Genomic DNA, 13,329 nt, shown 5'->3' on the forward strand with positions numbered 1-13,329 from the left:
GGTGGAACTCATGTAAGTCTGACTTGAATTGGCACTGAATGCTGGTGTAACAGTGACCTGATCCGTAAATGACCATGTCATCAGCATAGGGGATAAGTAAGAGATGGGAGAGGTTACAAGGACGTTTGTTAATGAAGATGGTGAAGAGGAGGGGGGCAAGAATGGATCCTTGAGGTACACCTTTGGTAACAGGTACAGATTCTGATTGGGAGGATCCTATTTTAACTATGAAGTGTCTGTCAGTGAGGATGTTTTTAAACTATGGAGAGGAGTCTGGACAGATACCAATTTCAATTTCAGTGAGGTCATATGTTTTTGTCAGGTCTATAAATAGGACACCTGCAGGGAGACCACTATCAGAGTATTGCAAAATGTGTTCAGTTATGGACCAAAGTCCTGTCACAGTTCTTCACCCTGGCCAGAATCCAAGCTGTTTGGAGGACAGTAGGTGGTAGTGCTGGATATAAAGAGAGAGTTGCGTGTAGGCTATCCTTTCTAGAAGTCTGCCCTGAATTGGGTTAGTTTGCTTTGGGAAATGTTTAATTAGAACTTTAAAGCATTTAACAGTGGTGACATAGGACCCAGTCCTAACTTAATTTCTTATCAGTATGATGAGGGCACCAATAGTAGCAGTCTTTCTATGTCAACAGTACTAGGAACAAGGTAAAATTTAGGGCTTTCTAAATAATAGCCAAGATTTTAAATAGCTTGCAATTGCTAGTCTAGTCATTAACTTTATTAGTAATATTTTAGAATACCTTATATGAACATTTTGCTAAAGTCCTACTACTGCATAGTAATTAGGCCAGTCTTGGTCAATAAATCTGTTTAAAAAACTAAATCACTTGGTAGTATAAATCAGGAATCACATGTTTTCCAGCAAAGAACCCATGGCTAACTAACAGTAGTTGTTGCTCCAGAATGCCTTAGTCCCATGTAATCTGACCAGTGAAACTGCCTTCAGTGCTGATTTTCCAGCTCAAGGGAATCCTCAGTAGTAATGCAGTCTATGAGTCAGAGAGGGAAATTGTGAGCATGAAACTACTGCCGATAATGCTTTCTGCTCCTAGTAATCCTTAAGAAATCCCAGGCAGTGGTACAGTAGACAATGTGGGTTTTTTTTGTAAAGTAATGTATAGGGTTGGGGCTAAGGGGGAGTGTTAGGCTTAGTACACATGCCCACCTGCATCACTCTACTAAAATATGATAGCCTTAACTTTAACTCTGCTCCTGCCCCTAACTGCAGTCCTCTGTCTTACCTTACAGAAAATCCTGTAAAACAACTTCTGCATAAGAAATGCTCACACATACTTTACTCACATGCACAACACTAAATGGATCTCCTTCTTAGTCCTTATTCTAACTCCAATCTGAAAATACTCACATCAATACTGCCATTCCTAATGCCAAACCTTTCAGTACAGTTAAAAGTTTTGCCATTTAAGCAACATTCTACTTACTGTGTCAACAAGTATGCAAATATATCTATCTATATCGATCTAAATATATATATATATATATATATATATAGAGAGAGAGAGACGTGGTGGTGCAGCAGTTAGCAGTCACCTCACAGCAAGAGGTTCTCCTGTTCAATTTTCAGGTGGAATGCCTTCTGTGCGGAGTCTGCATGTCGTCCCACAATCAGGTGACATTAAAGACAAGCAAGTAGGTGCATGCATGAATGGGTGTGCCTTTTTTGAAGGTTGGGCATTGGGCTGGCAACTAATACTGTAAAAATACGCTGCCAAGCATTAGTGGACCAGAATTCCGTTGTGGCGACCCCTAACTGGGAAAAGCTGAAAGACAATTTGATATATATATATATATATATATATATATATATATATATATATATATATATATGTATATACAAACACATATATATATGGGTCTACTTTGAAAATCTAAAATCCATAACATCTAATTTCATAACACTGAGATCAGAACATCTAAAACACAAAACATCTAAAACCCATAACACTGAATTTCATAACATCTAACACTACAAATCATAAGAAAATAACATCCCTTCCACATATAATGACACCAAACACACTTTTTACTATGCCCTGCACCCACCATGTGAGGGGTTCTGCCCCCCACCACACCTCCCGTAAATTAAATATACCAACTCCAAGATCGCACTACAGTGGGAAAAAAGTATATTTTCTATCCCCACTGTATCAAGCCCCCTTGCAGAAACATAGCAAAAGGTGTGTTTGGTAGTTTGGTGTCATTATATGTCGTTATATGTGGAGGAGATATTATTTTCATGTGATTTGTACTGTTAGATGTTATGAAATTCAATGTTATGGGTTTTAGATGTTTTAGGTTTTAGATGTTCTGGTCTCACTGTTATGAAATTAGATGTTATGGGTTTTAGATGTTTAGAAAGGGACCTATATATATATATATATATATATATATATATATATATATATATATATATATATATATATATATATATTTATTTATATGTGTATATATATATATATATATATATATATATATATATATATATATATACATGCACATAGACACGTGTGTATATATATATAAATAATAATAAGAAAAGCAGTAATAAAAGTAATGAATTCATAGTTAGAAAATGGTATTGTAGGAAGCCAAGTTTGTAAAGGAAATATGAAATTCATATATGATCCAGGAATCTGTTCTTGGGACCCTACGCCAGATTGAGACACAGGTGGCACAACTAATGGGCATGCCTGTTGCCCGGCCTACACAGCCCCCAGCACAGCCCCGTCCTGGGCAGTGAAGGTACAGTGGCAACTGCCCATGGGTGGGGATATCAGTTCCACTGTTGCCATCTGTGGGCTCAAGGGCTCTGGGTATCCAAACATCTGTCCCCGTCAATTGTGTAACCCCTCCCACACATGTCATACACCGCCCCTGTATGCGTCTTGTTTGTCTTGTCTGTTGACCTAACCAACCTACCTCCCCAGCTATACCGACTTCCATTACCTGACATACCACTCTCACCTGAAATAAAAAAATAAAATAAAAGGGCACTCTGTACCCACAAAAAAATTACGCCCCATACATAGCTGCCCATTTCGCACACATGTCTGCTGGACATGGAAACTGTCAATTACAATTGGCTGTACAACAAGTATTATTGTTGTACTGACACCTCTCTCAGTGGTGGAAGGTTTCAAATGTCACACCAAATTACAAACATATGCACAGCTGTTGCTGATGAAGAAATGGGCAGCTATGGGCCTTACCTACATCCCTCCTGCAAAACCCAAGCTTGTTTCCCTACTGTCTTACCCTCTTTGTGACCCCTTTTTCACCACTTTCCTGTCTCCCCATTTTCATTTCTTTCAAAGAAATTACCACGGTTGTGCGCTTGTGTGCACGGAGCTAAATGCCAGTGCACATGCGGCAGCTCCGGGCAAACCAGCGCTAACCTGGTTACAACTGCTTAAATGTGCCTTAGTCACTCTGAATGACAGGTCCTGTAGTCAGTTCAAAAGCAAAATAAAATCCCACTGTCAGTCCTGAACCCAGGACCTTGGAAACAGTAGTCTGCATGACTTACCACTAAGCCATGACTGTTATATAAAACCATTGTGCTACAATAAATATATCATGTAATAGTAGGAATGAATGTAAAGGGAATATAGGATGTGTAGTACACAAAGAATGTCATGTATATTTACTGTCAAATCTAGCGGATTTCTATAATAGTAGTGTATGAACAGAAACAGCCATGCTACTTGGTAGCTAGTAGGTAATAATGTCAGTTATTATACATATATAAATATATGTATATATATATATATATATATATATATATATATATATATATATATATATATAGTTGTAGGTGTCAGTGTACATACACACTTAGTACAGGAAACAGGAGAGATGAATGGAGAAATGTTAATCTACAACACAGCCTGAATTATGAGAGAGATACTAACCTTTACACTCACAGAACAGTGTCCACAGCATACCAGCATGGTCCCCGCCCTTACATTCTGAAAGGGAAATGCCTATCTCACATACCCTTTTATAACACTGTCCTGAAATCACAGTGAGAACTGCAATCAGTACACAACTGGCTGCATGCAATTAGCAAATGCTGGCTAACAATTGGTGCAGAGGCCATCACATGGACATATGCAGATACCTACAAAAGCATCCTGTACTCCCAGTCCATGCATGCAATACTTTCATTGCACCATCTGGAGGCAGAGAGAGAGAGAGAGAGAAAAAAAGAAAGAAAAAATGAAAATAAAAACACAAACAAAAACTACACTGAAGACAACCTAAGTTGAAGCTGTCATCAGTGTCAGTATCAAGCTGGGCTAGCAGCAGCAGGAACATATACTAACGGTAACACAACCAGCTGTGACAAACACGGGTAATGTAAAGTAACAATTTAATAGTCTACATACTGTGAACCCTCCATATGTGTTATTGGTCTGTATCTATATGTACGTCTATGTGATAGGTTGTGTGTACATTGTTTTACCCAAAGGGGATGACTATACATTTCATGCCATTCAGTGTTAGGCCATGATTCTGGCACCAGTTGTCCGTTTCAGTGAGGCCTGTCTGTAGGATGTGTGTGTCAGCTGGTGTATCGACTATGGCGCTTAGTTTGCAGTCATCTGGGAACTTTGTCATCCACAACCCGCCCATGTTTGCTTTCACATCTGAGAAGCAAATGCCAAACAAGAGGGGTCGTAGGACAGAGCCCTGTGGGATACCACTTGTGACCGGCTTTGAGTGTGACATGGCTCCCACAAATTTGACTTTATAGAGTCTGTTGTTCAACCAGTTTGCAACCCATCATGTGACATATGTATTAACATTTAAGCTGATGAGCATGTCTATGATGCCTGAGTGGAGTATTGTGTTGAAGGCCTTAGGCAAGTCCAGGTAGGCTGTATGGACTGCTTTGCCCTCATCAACGGCTGTAGTGACTGTTTTGAAAAAGTCAACCAGGTTCAGAAGGCAGGATCAGCCCTTCACAAAGGCAAACTGGGTGGGATCAAGTGTCTGTAGGTCCCCAATATCGCTGTATATGAGTTCCATAATGAATCTTTCCATAGCTTTGCAGACCAGGCTGGTTAAGCTTATGGGGCGGTAGTTCCCAGGGTCAGTAGAGGTGCCTCCTTTGTGTAGTGGGACCACTGTTGCTGTACGCCAGTGTTCAGGCACATATCCCGTAGTAAGGCTAAGGTTAAATATCAGTTTTATATGTGGTTGTAGCTCCTCTTGGAGTTCACGTAGCACACATCCATGGATACCATCAGGTCACATTGATGCTGTGTGTTCCGCTATGCTGAGGGCGGCCCTCACCTGGACATCTGAGATGACAGGGAGGTTACATTCAGCTGTGATAAGTATATCTTTTTAGGGGGAGAGGGAGAGGGGGATATCTGCACTAAACCTGTCTGCATGAATGTTGCCAATACCTGTGGGTTCAGTGAATTTCATGTAGTTGTGTACTAACTCTGAGCATATCTGAGGCTTTTGGTCCATGTGTCTAACAAAACTGAAGAAGGCCTTGTGGTTATCTATAGTGTCCTTGGCCATTTCTCTCTCAGAGTTGGCCTTGGATGTTGTCATGAGAGAACTTAGCCTATTACTAGTGCCGACCACAGATGCCTTCCCTTTATGTGATTCTGATCTGTCCTGCAGTAGCCTCCTTTTATCATTATACAATTTGTCTTTGGCTGGGGTCCACCAGACAGGATGCCTAACCTTTGTGCATAGGGTCTGGGTTAGAATTGTGTGTGCATGTTCCTTGCATTCTTCGGGATGTCCATGGGAAGCAGTTGCAAAGGGGTCAGCAGTGTGTGTTGAGGCTTCCACTGGCCCAGTGGGCTGCATTGATACCATCTCAGTCCTAACAAGAGAAAATCTGTCTATTTACATATATATCAAAGTAGTCTACTGTGCTGGTGGTGGGATATGTATATCCAGGCCGATTATTTTGTGTCCTGATCACACTAGTGGATGACGTTCCACATAACCTTGTTATGAACCCCGAGAGTGAGGTGGTGCATTGGACCTGTCTCAGTGTGCTGACTGATGGGGCTTGGTACCATGTTGTATGGAATGTGGTAGGTATTGTTGCACAGGTGTTGGCTGAGCACTGATATCTGGCCATGTACATGTGTATCCACCAAGAGACACACACGTGCTACATATGGGAGTAGTAGTATATCACTACAGTTGAGTATCATGTATAGTATGTGTGCCATATTTTGCTGACATAGTTTGCTGATATCCTGTTTGTGTTCTCTTTCAGGAACATGGCACGTCAGCGAAATCCTGCCTACTCTGCAGAAGATGAAGAGATACACCAGAGCCTGGTGCGGGATTATGACATACTGTTTTCCCGCACCAGCCAGAATCAGCAGGAGAGGGCTGCACTGTGGCAAGTCCTTGTCTGTAGGGTAAATGACATTGGCATGCATAATAGGACATATGAGCAGGTACGACATCACTGCAGTGATTTAATCAGAAATGTCCATCAGCGTGCGTCGGATATCCACAGGCAATTGGTCGCCACAGGAGGTGGGGTGGCCACACACCCCCCCCTCACCAGAGTGGAGGGGCTACTCCTAAGTGTTGTGGCTCCAGCCCAGGAACATCAACAGCAACACACCTGCATTATGATGGAGGTTAGAGCCACACAGCAACACGACATGGAGCATGCAGGTAATATGCCATATGTACACTTGACTGTTCTGTACACTGTTAGTTTATGCATGTGTAAGGTGTGTCCTTGGTATGTAGCTGTCAAAATAGTATGTAATTGTGTAGGTGTGATATTGCCAATATCAGCAGGTGACATGTGAAAGGCAACTGTTGTACTACTGAACTGTATCATACGTAGTATCAATGGCTCAGTTGTGCCCACTGACATTAATCCCCTCATTTCTGCAGGTCCCTCCGGTGTTACAGCAAGGCAGCCCATCCATGCTGGTGAGTGTGTTTTAACAATACCTATAATAGTCCTGATAGTGCTAGTAATAATAGTGGAACTCAATAGTGCTCTGTGTGTATACTGCGGGGTGTGCATGTGTGCCTGTGTCCATGTGTGCCTGTGTCCACGTGTGCATGTGTGCATGTGTGACTGTGTCCACGTGTGCATGTGTGCATGTGTCCACGTGTGCATGTGTGCATGTATGCCTGTGCCCACTTGTGCAGGTGTGCATGTGTCCACGTGTGCATGTGTGCACGTGTGCACGTGTGCATGTGTGCCTGTGTCCACGTTTGCATGTATGCATGTGTGACTGTGTCCACGTGTGTACGTGTGCATGTGTGCATGTGTCCACGTGTGCATGTGTGCATGTATGCCTCTGTCCACGTGTGCACGTGTGCATGTGTGCATGTGTGCATGTGTCCACGTGTGCATGTGTGCACGTATGCATGTGTGCCTGTGTCCATGTTTGCATGTGTGCATGTGTGCACGTGTGCCTGTGTCCACGTGTGCATGTGTGCATGTGTGCATCACTGATAACATGGTGTAGACATTGTAAACTGTGTTTCCTGTCTTCCTCCCACAGGTTCTGGTGCTGCTCTGGTGTCCTGCAGCAGGGAACTTGAATCTGGTGCCACAGGTACTGATAATGATGATATCTGTGTAATGGCACAGGAAGGTGTGTCAGGGTCCGTCATTGTTCAGCCAATTGACAGTACACAGCTGTCAACCCCATCATTGCGCACAGTCATCCTGCCAGTACATACTATGTCACCAATGTCCCTAGGTGATGGACAGGATACAGTGGGCATTGACCAGGGTAATGTGGTATCTGTGGCACATACTTCCCCACACAGCAGCCATGGGCAGGGTCCTGTGATGATACCACACAGACAGTTGCCCATGGGTTCTCGTAGGAGCATCCGTGGGCGTACTGCCTCTGGCAGACATGCCCAAAGAGGACTGTCAACCTCAGCTATGTTTCGGGCTGTCATGCAGGCACAGTCACGTATGGAAAGGTACACCAGACAGGGTCTGAGGGAGCTGAGAGTATGTCACACATCCATGACTGACAGTATGCGTGACATCGCGGATGCTATCCGTAGTTTCACCAATGTCATAGACAGACGTTGTGGGGACATATTACAGCAGTTCCACAACTACATGTCCATGAGCCAGGGCAATGGTGGATGGTTGCGGCAACGACGTGGCCGTATGCCAGCAGCAGCTGGCAGTTGGCGCAGATGACAACAGGCCCGTGGATGCCCCCATAGTGCCAGCAGCAGCCCCAGCAATGCTGGGTCTGCGCTGTCATCAGACCGCCCCAGGAGACCACATGCACATGGCTCTGGACAGTCCCAAAAGGGACCTGTGTCCAGTCAATGAACACCTGCTTCTGATGACAGTACGCAGTCTGCCTTAGTACTGGATATGGTCCGTAGCACCCCTGCCAGGCACAGGTACCATGTCCGTGGCCACAGACACTGATCTGTATGACCTGCCAGGTGCAGTCTGTGGCTGTCCACAAACTCCAGTATATGGCAGCCATGTGGTGGAACTGTGTGCATGCATACAAACATGCAAAATGTTAACACCTAGGGCTACCACATACACGCACACACTGCACCAACAGTGCCCCACCCTGTACTGCTGTCCCTCACCAACACACATACACATACATGTCAATTGGTGGTATCAGTGGCAGACTCAGGCATACCTAGTTCACACACTGTGCATATGATGAAACTGTGCCACCTCCTGCAATCTCCAACATCAGTGCAGGAACAGGTTAACATGTTGCTGATGCACAGGGTGACTACATAGAAGTGTATTACTAGTATCATGTTGGTAACAGTACAGTGTGCTGATATGATTGTGTGTATATCCCAGCATGCCTGATGCAGTAACTGCATGACTGTCATGAATTGTTATCTACACCCATAGTAAGTACCATAGTGAAACAGCTGCACATTATTGCATACCGGTGGTAAGGATGTCAACAGATAGCCGCATACATAGGTAGCACAGGGGAGAAGGTAATGCAAGTAGTGATACGCAATGATGGACATGTACACTAATGGTGGCATGTTGCCCACAGCGACTATGCAATGTGGATGTTTGCGCATGTTGATATGTGTGCAGTACCACTTTAATTTAAATTATATTAAATATTAAATAATATCTGTTTTACCATGGACAGCTGAGCTGTGTATTCCTGGGTACATGTTTATAGTGCCTGCATATTTGCACTGTTACCTACTGGAAGTGGTACCCCTTTTTTGTTGTACAATGGACTACTTCTAGCCCTGCTTACTGTAGCTTTGTTTGCATGCATGTTTGCTTGAGGTTCCCTGGAACACTGCTTCCACCTGCAATGCAGATTTACAGAGCTTCTGTGGATTCCTAGTGACATCTGCATAGCGTACTATACGTATGTCAATGTCTCACTTGACAGAACGTCACTGCCTGTCCTGTTCGCATGTACGTTGCCTGTGACACATTGCATATGACTTCCCTGGCATTTGCCCACGTGTGCAGTCATAAATGCCAGCACTATGAAATCAGAAGCAGTACAACCACACATACTCACCTTCAGTATGTTGTTCCCCATTGGCCCTATGTGTTGGTAATCACCATGGCAATCACACTACTATCGTAGCATGTGCAAAGGTAACCTGTGAATCACCTCTATGGTCCAGTTGTGGTATATGTGAGTCATGTGGCAATGTCACAGCTGCCACATGTATGCAGTCAACCCTCTCTCCTGGCCAGGAACGTACAACACATGTGTGAGATGCAACCACGTAGCCAATCTGGGGACTGAGCACTCTGAACCCAGAACTGCCATACCCTGCCAGGTGGCATCACATACTACAGTGACTACAATACCAGTCTGACATAGACCTGCACTGACAGCAATCCAAACACATGAACACACTGGGGCATACTTGGAGCCTCAGAATAGCATCCTGCCTGAGCATCACTCACCTCCGCAGCTGGCACACATGCATACGTTAAGTCGGAACAGAGCACATGCCACACATGGCACACACATCCCGTGTGCCAAACACTCACAGCCTGTAGGGCTACACAACACACCTGCTACAGATGTGTCAGGTACCTCTCTTGGCTGGTGCAGTGGGGTCCCGCTCAACAGGCTGTACATGGTGAAGGTCACAGTGATATTCCCATGGGGCACTATGGTCCACCACATAACACATGCATACAGGTCAGTCAGAGGCATGGACACATATGACTCAGTCATTGTCCATGCCACTATGGATGACCTGAGATGTACCTCCCTGGGCTACATGATAGGGAACATAGATGGGCTCTCTCAGCATGTGGCACGGGCTGGTATGAGCCTGACCTTGGTTGCCATCATACCCTCACCAGGTATGCTACCACAATGTGTAGGAAGGGTGTTCTATGTCTACATTCTGCTCAATCTTCAATGTCATTCATAGGGAATCCAATGGGCGTCAGTGTGTGATTACATGCTCGGGAAGCCACAATGATTTGCGAGGGGCAGCTTGCACGTGTCACCCATGGGCCATTGTATATTGGCGAAGCCTCTTGAAACACACATAGTGCCTTTTGCTGCAGGGCACAGATTACATAGCCACCTCCATGGGTATCACACAGGATAGGACATTAACAGTAATGCTACACAACACCAGCAGTGTACACCGCAAGATGCATGCACTGGACACTGTCCTCAGCACAGTAAACTGCAATATCTGTGCAGTAACAGATTCCTGATTCACGGCTCACAGGTGCAACCCATCACTGCCAGGTTATACCTCATACCATGCCTGTCGTCCCCTACACATGTACCACACATGAACAAGGGGGAGGTATCTCAAGGCACCACAGATACACTTACCTCTAGGTTGTTGGCACAGCACAAAGCATCAGGGCCTATCCATGTGCAGCTAACAGTGTGTTGCACTGCCTTCTGGTTCATAGCCTGGCACACACAACCCACCCATACACAGGAAACCCACCTGTCCACCCTAACAACACTGCGAATATGACGGTCTCTAGATATGTCTTTATATGGCTGGACTGCATCCAGCCGAACATTGTGTGTGAGCATTACTGTAGCTACAACACACTAGCTGAAAGGTTCTCAGCATGTAGTCACTGAATTGCAGTGGAACAACATGTTACCACTCCCACAACAGGTGGGGACATGCAGCACCTGTTCATCGACTATATGTAGTCTATATGGCCCAGACCAGATGTGTACCCCCGCTGTTAGGATGATACCATATACAACTCACACTGTATATACACATACCTCATGCAGACCCTGCACAGTAAGACACAGTCATAATGTTATGCAGTGCAAATACCATGTATTCACTTGAGGCACGTCAGACATGGGAACTATTGAAGGTCACAGGTATATATGTGTATGTGTCACACACATACATCATGTGTGCATTGCCATTGCTGGTTTAAGCAATGTCATGCATTGTTATGAACAACAACCCACACATGGTCATTTTGTGTGACACAACCACACGTGGCAGTTGTGGGTTTCCAAAATATACCTATCTGTGCTCTGACAGTAGTAATAGGCCCAGTAGCGGAGCGCACTATTGGCATTACTGGGAAATTAGCCCTGTTTGGCTGTACTGATAGTGTGGTGACATCACCTGTGTTTACTGGGGGAATATGCAGCATCTGGTGTATTGTAGTAGTCGCCAAAAGGAATTGTTTTCTCACACTTGCAATTACACACACCCTACTACCCCGCCACCACACACACACACACACACACACACACTTTCCATTTGCAGGATTCATACCCTTACCTAACTATGTTATGACACGTGAGAGAGATGCATTAGTGGAGTGCACTATTCGGATTACTGGGAGGTTGATCTTCTCCGGCTGTACTTATAGGGTGCTGACATTATCAGTGTTTGGAAAGAGTAATGTGCATCATGTAGTGTGTTCCCCTGATTGCCAATAAGAACATGTCTTTCATACAGAATTCCACACACAGAAACTCCCCTCATCCAAACACACACACTTGCAGGATTCAAACCCCTACCTAACTATATTATGACACTTGTGAGAGACGCATTAGCAGAGCACACGATTTGGATTACTGGGAGGTTTCCCTTCTCCTGCTGTACTTATAGGTTGCTGACATCATCAGTGTTTGGAAAGGGTAATGTTCATCATGTAGTGTGTTCTCCTACTTGCTACAAAGCACATATCTTTCATACAGACTTGCACACACACTAACCCCCCTCCACACACACTGGGCATTTGCAAGATTCAAACCCCTACCTAACTATGTTATGACACTCAAGACGGACGCATTAGCGGAGCGCACTATTTGCCTTACTGGGCGGTTTACCTTCTCCTGCTGTACTTATAGGGTGCTGACATTATCAGTGTTTGGAAAGGGTAATGTTCATCATGTAGTGTGTTCTCCTAATTGCCAAAAAGCACATATCTTTCATACAGACTTGCACACACACTAATCCCCCTCCACACACACTGGATATTTGCAGGATTCAACCCCCTACCTAACTATGTCAAGACACTCGAGACAGAAGCATTAGCAGAGCGCGCTATTCGCATTACTGGGAGGTTTCTCTTCTCCTGCTGTACTTATAGGGTGCTGACATCATCAGTATTTAGAAAGGGGAATGTGCATCCTGCAGTGTGTTCTCCTAGTTGCCAAAAGGGACATTTCTTTCATACAGACTTGCACACACACTAACCCCCCTCCACACACACACTGGGCATTTGCAGGATTCAAACCCCTACCTAACTATGTTATGATACTTAAGATGGATGCATTAGTGGAGCATGCTATTCGCATTACTGGGAAGTTTCCCTTCCCCTGCTGTACTTATAGGGTGCTGACATCATCAGTGTTTAGAAAGGGGACTGTGCATCTTCTAGTGTGTTTTCCCAGTTGCCAAAAGGGACATTTCCCTCACACAGACTTGCACACACAACAACCCCGCTCACCCACACACACACACACACACACACACACACACACACACACACACACACACACACACACACACACACACACACTGAGCATTTGCATGGTTCAAACCCCTACCTAACTATATTATGACACTTGAGGGAAACGTATTAGCAGAGTGTGCTATTCGAATTACTGGGCATCTGTTCTGCACCTGCAGTATTTATAGGGTGCTGACATCTTTATTTCTACAAAGGTATGTACATCTAGTACTACCTGTCAGGTGGGGTATAGCATATATATGCATTTGCAGCCACCTACTTCAGGGTCAGATATGCACATCACACTGGCAGGTTATGTTCTATACCATACTTTGTGACCACAGGACCTGTAACAC

This window comes from Protopterus annectens, chromosome 2.part0 (genome assembly GCF_019279795.1).
Source record: "Protopterus annectens isolate FY-2018-M chromosome 2.part0, PAN1.0, whole genome shotgun sequence".
In the NCBI taxonomy this organism is placed as follows: Eukaryota; Metazoa; Chordata; order Ceratodontiformes; family Protopteridae; genus Protopterus; species Protopterus annectens.